Raw genomic sequence first — 6,675 nt, 5'->3', positions numbered from 1 at the left:
CTCATCCTAGCTATTCAGGAGCCTGAGAGCTGAGTATCATGGTCCAAAGCCAGCCTCAGCAGGAGATTCCTTGAGATGAGTATCTCCAAAGAAACACCAGAAAGTCTGAAGGGGCACTGTAGCTCAAGTGGTAGAGTGCTAGACTTGAGCTGAATTGCTCAGAGACAGCACCCAGGCCCAGGCTTGAACTCCTCCAACTTACAAGAAAAGAAATCAAGAAACCTGAAGTGGAGTGCTGGGAATGTGTCTTAGGGGTAGAGTGCTTTGCATGTATGAAACCCTGGGTTTGAATCCTCAGTACCACATACCTAGAAAAAAAAGCCTGAATTGGCTGTGTGGCTCAAGTGGTAGAGTGCTGTCCTTGTGCAGGAGAAACTAAGGTACAGTGCTCAGGTCCTGAATAAAAGCTCCATGGCTGGTGTATGCACACGCACACACGCACACACACGCGTGCACACACACACACACACACACACACACAAACACACACACAATGATACAAGAAATGAAACAGTGACACCCAATAGTAAAGCAAAGAGCTTCTCCTCTGAGCTCAAGGTCAGCACCCTGGCCCTGTGTTTAACCCGAAATCTACCTACCCAGGGCCCAACTCGGAGAGGGCAATGGTTTCAATACATGATGAGCTTCACCAGCCCTAGATGACAGGAAGCATTGTGATTTTGCACAAGTGCTTAGATTTAACAAGCTCCTGGAAACCTAGGGAGGCACCCTTGCCAATTAGGAATCTTATTAGGTTCAGCTCCCTACTTGTCTGCCAGAAGGACTCTTGAATTAATTGTAGTAATTTTTTTCAACACTGGAACATAGTCTAACAAAGACAGAAAGAGTGCAGCAAACTTGGCCTGCCATGGGAGATGGAACAAATGAAGGCTTCTTGTCAAAACAGAGCACTGGGGAGAGAGATAGCTTGGGTACAAAGAGGCCTTTTTCTCCTGGCCTTCAGAGCCTGCCCACACTCATCCTCACTAATTGCCCCACATGAATTGTTTGTTACACAGCTGTACAGGATTGAGGCTTTTTTTTTGGCCTGTTCCAACAATGAGGCAGACTTCCCCCAACAGCCTGGGGTGTGCAGAAACCCTCAGGATACACTGCAAACAGTGAAGGGATCCCAAGAACATGCACTGTCTTGAAAGCACTCTCTGTGCTATGAAATCATTCTATTCAAAGTAAATTTCCTATTGGGGTGCCTTTCTTCATAGCGACTCTGGATGTTCACCGAAAGAAAAACATGCATACATACACAGACACACAGACATAATGGCTCATTTTTTGTGTGGCCGCTCCTGAGGCTTGAACTGTGAGCCTAAACATTGTCCCTGAGGTCCTTTTGCTGAAGGAAACACATCATTGTGTCTTAAACCATGGTTACCCTAGGCTGGGGTGCAGCATTTACACCCACAGATGATCCAGGGATCCTAGGACCCGAGTTCAACTCCTAGCACTGGCAAAATTCCATCAAAGCAACAAAAATGGAGGAGGAAAAAACCAGGAAGTTTTACACAACCATTTTACCTTTGTTTCCTTTGCACTGTGACCATCCTAGGTCTCCATGACTCAGCTTGAAAATTGTACATGACCTTGCATGGCCAAAGGCTGCGGGCTCTCAGTGAAGCTTGAGCCCAACCCAGACACCTAGGCCCTCAGTTTGATCCTGGGACTGCCACCTACACATGGCTGAAGATGCTAGGAAACTCATTCCTATCTATTCCTATCTATAGGAAGACTAATAGAATGTTTGGCATGTACTAATTGAATTACTAATTAACTAGTCAATCTAGTATAAGATTGTACACAATCAATATAGGTCATTGATTAATTGAATTAATACTTTATTAAGTCTTCTACCGTGATTAATTAATGGACGCATAATTTTAGACCAAATAATTGGTAGCAATAGAATATATAAGAATAAGATATAGACATCACTTTACATATAGAGTTATGCAATAGAATCTACACAAATGTCTATCTGTCTCTGTATACATTTATTTATCGATGCATATACATATGTAAATACACACACACACTGCAATCTACACATCTATCTGTTTATATATTGGCCACTCCTAGGGTTTGATCTCAGGTCCTCAAATTTGCCTGCCAACTTCACTTGCATCATACTAGTGTGCTAACATTGACCCATTTATGAAGTGGGTCTTGTTCAAATCACAGAAATGCCACAAACTTAATTCTGGTGGAAGAAGCTAATTGTCCCACTTGTTTTCCTTATAGGCAAAGTCCTGGGTCTCAGGAATGATGGATAATACATCGGCAAATCTATGTTCTATGTAATAGGATGTAAAAAATATTATATGTGTAATCATACTAAAATACATAAGAAATAAGTAAAATACAAAATAAAATCAATAACTACATGAACCGCAATATGCAGTAAACCTGTAAATATAAATCATGTACTTAAAATATATACAAATATTATTGTTTTCAAGTGCTAAGACTTGAATTCAGGTCCTGGGAACGGGCCTGACTTTCTTGTCTTCCAGCATAGTAAGCTTCCCCTTCCCCCACAAAGCTGCAGATTTCCCAGACCCTGAGTTCAAATCCCATGCCTGGCAGAAAAAATGGCATCAATTCCAAGCCACGGGGCCTCATAATTTTTCAAATATTTTAATGTACTTATTTATTTATTTTTATTTTGTCAAGCATAGAGCTTGAACTCAGATAATGGCAACTCTGTCTCAGCTTTGATCACTCCAGGCTGGGTTGAAGCCACTGGACTCACAGCCAAACCTGGGTTCCTGGGCCTCAAAGACTGACAGGAATAAAAATAAATAAAACGACACAGATAAAGTTTGCCTTATTTGCAATAACTAGTATATGTCTGAGTCAAGCAGAAAAGTTCAGATAAGTTGATGTTAGGGAAATGAACCCAAAGATAAGTATTCAAAAGGTTTTTTATTTCATTCAATTGTTTCTAACATATTTATAAGATGATTTCTATGTTGCTTTATATGTCCCTTCCCCATGGTATAACCCGTGCTTTCACTGTATTTGATGGTGGTATAATTTGTGGAGGGGAAGGGAAAAATCAAATCGTTTAAATAGGAATACAGGTGGACCTATTGCAACAATGAGATGTACAAGTCATTATGTCGAAAAACGAACTTTACAACATTGGTGGGGGGGAGGATCTGGTAGGAGGGGCAGGGAGGGTATGGAAAGGGATGGGAAGGGGAAACATAGGAGGAGGCAACAATGTTTGATAAGAAATGTACTCATTATCTTGCCCCTGTAATTGTAACCCCTCTGTATGGTATTTTTACAGAAAAAAAAACAAAAATAAAAACAAAAAACAAATCGGCAACTTTCAGATGGCTGCCTGTTTTACATTTGTTTTATTTGCAAGGTGACCATACTGGGTCTGAATGACATGGCTGAAAAGTGTTTCTAACCTGGCATTGGTGAAGGCTGGCAGGCTACCAAGAAAGCCCTAGACCAACACAGCCACATAGGCCCTGTGTTCGAAGCCCGGTCCTAACCCCTACCAATGTAGGGAGATCCTAAGAGCCTGGTTTCTATGCATAGGAATACCGATGGAAGGTTATGAATGTCAAGGTTGTATTAGTTGTTCCTGAATGATACTACTATAAAACTAAACAGCGTGATTTTAGGAGGCCAATGGATTTTAATGGATATTTTTTGACACATTAAAAGAATACTATTAATTACATGGATGCAATAGTTTCAAGACTGTAGTTGATTTAATTAATATTTCATTAAGGATGAAAACAAAAATATTAATTACATGGAGGCATAATAAATACCCAAGAATTGCTAGGAATGTAGTTCATATAACTGAAGAATGTATAGACATCTCTGGCACTCTTTAAAGATCTATATTTATTTGTGTAGTACCATCTGCATGTCAATTTCTTCTTATTTTGTCAACCCCAGGGGCTCGATCTCAGGTGCTGGGAACTTCTTGTAAGCTCTATATGCCACAGGCTGGTGTGCTGCAACTCACCCATTCATGAATTGGGCCTTGCAGGCTATGAGTTCAGATGCCAGCACTCACAAAAATTGAATGGTGGAGTAAGAAGCCTAAGGTGACACATGTTTTCCTTTTCTGTGAAATTCCTGGGTGTTAGGTATGAAGTTTCATACATAGGCAAAGCTATATCCTATGTAATAAATGTAGTAAATGTTTCATGTGTAATAACAGTCAATAAAATAAATGGTAAATAAATGAATAAAACAAAAAATAAAATGAATAACTACACTAAGTGCAATATGGAGTCAACAACAGGGCTCGATCTCAGGGCCTAGGAACTGCCTGGCAGCTGAATTGGTTAGAGGCTCCTGTGCTGGCAGTCACCCATTCATGAACTGAGCCTCTAGGCCCTGAGTTTAGATTCCAGCACTGACAAAAATGTAATCATGGAGTGAGAAGCCGAGTGAGACAGGTTTTCCTATTCTTTGAAAGTGTTCGGTGACAGGTAGGATGTATAAATTTTTTGCAAATCTATATGCTATGAAATAGGATGTCACAAATGTAAGAAATGACATAGGTGGAAGAGAAACAGATTGAATTAGTAGTGAATCATTCTGGGATAAAATTAGACACAATAATTATAGGACTTGGATTAAGTTTAATTAATATTTTATTGAGCATTAAGAGAATAAAAATTATATGGAGACATAATTAAATACTTAATAATTCGTAGTAACACACGATGCATAATTTAATTTGTCTCATTTATGAAATATGTAATTATATGTATGGATGTATGTACATATATGATAAATAATTACAGGATATTGAGTAATTATTAATTAATGCTTTATTAGTTGTTCAACTGGGACACATAATTAAATGGAGACATAATTTAAAACCTAATAATTGGTAGTAATATTATCTATAATTCAGTAATATACAGACATCTCTCCTTTTGTGTATATAATACGTATATACAGGAAGCTCTATCTATTTATACCTCGCTCACTCCTGGGGCTTGATGGTTGAGTGCTCACCTAGTAAGCAAGAAGCCCTGGGTTGCATTTCTCAATGCCACATAAACGGAAAATCCAGAAGTTCTGCTGTTTTTCAATCAATTGAATGCTAGCCTGGAGCACCAACACTTAGGGACATTTTCTAAGCCCTTACTCAAGCCCCAGGACTGCCGCCAAAAAAAGGTATAATGTTCTACCTGCAATGATATAAGGACAGGACTTCAAATACATCATCACAGAGCAAGCTATGAGTCTGGCGCTGATAGCTGCCACCTATCCTGACTTAGCCATATGTATACCACTGCAACCCAGCTGCACGGAACCAGATGCTGATGGCTGGCTTAACCCCATCATCCTAGCTGTTTGGGGGCTTTAAAATCCAGCCGTGGCAGGAAGTCTGTGACACTCTTTAAAATGTGGCTCCTAGTGGCAGAGCTCTAACCCTGAGCAAATGTTATTAGAACAGTATGCACATGCTTTGAGTTCAAGCCTCATGGGTAACCCCCCGTCACAAAAAACACCCCTCTAAACCATTAGATGTGATCTTGTGTGGTTGGTGAAATGTTCCTCAATGAAGGGTGATACTGATAAAACCACCCTAATTCTAATGACAATTTGTGGAATAGCGCTATGTGCTGAGCCCTTCATAGGGTGTTCTGTGCTGAGTCTTGCACAGGGTGCTATGTGCTGAGTCCTTTACAGGGTGCTGTGTGCTGAGTCATGCAAAGAGTGTCACGTGCTGTGTCTTTCACAGGGTTCATTCATTCATCTGGTCCTTGTAAGAGCTACACAACTGAGATGATTTTGCAGACAAAAAATGTGATATATATATATATATATATATATGTATATATATATATATATACATATATATATATAGAATTCCATATTATACACACACACACACACACACACACACACACACACACACACACACACACATATATATATATATATATATATATATATATTATGGAATTCTATGCCTCCATAAGAAAAAATGACATTGCCACATTTGTTAGAAAATGGAAAGACTTGGAAAAAATTATATTAATTGAAGTAAGACAGGCTCAAAGAAACATAGGTCCCATGGTTTTCCTTATTTGCAATAACTAGTATAAGCCTGAGACAAGCAGAAAATGTCAGATATGTTGCTCTTAGGTTAAATGAACCACACCGTAAGGATTCAAATACTTTTTCTTTCATGGATAGCCCTCAACCACGTGGAGCCAAGGACCCCCTTGCAGCAGAGTGCCACAGCCTAGGGGTCTATAGCTGAGATCTGTCATCCTGCCATCTCAGGAAGTTGAGATCTGAGGATCTGGGTTCCAAAATATCTCAGACACAAAAGGTCCCATGAGACTATTATCTGCAATTGACCACTAAGAAACCTTAAGTGGAAGTTTGGTGCTTGTGGCTCATGCCTGTCATACTAGCTACTCAGCAGGATGAGATCTGAGGATCATGGTTCAAAGCTAGTCTGGGGCAGGAAAGTCCTTGAAACACTGAACTCCAATGAACCACAAGGAAATCTGATGTGGTGCTGTGGCTCAAGTGGTAGAGCACTAGACTTGAGCTGAGGCATTCAGGGACAGCACCCAGTTCCAGACTTTAACTGCTACAACAGAAAACAACAACAACAAGAAAAAGACAGAAACTAACAAACCTGAAGTAGAGGGC

The sequence above is a fragment of the Dipodomys spectabilis genome, unplaced genomic scaffold (genome assembly GCF_019054845.1).
Source record: "Dipodomys spectabilis isolate Male_0828 unplaced genomic scaffold, ASM1905484v1 ptg000558l, whole genome shotgun sequence".
NCBI lineage: Eukaryota > Metazoa > Chordata > Mammalia > Rodentia > Heteromyidae > Dipodomys > Dipodomys spectabilis.
Note: the sequence above shows the minus strand (reverse complement) of the source record.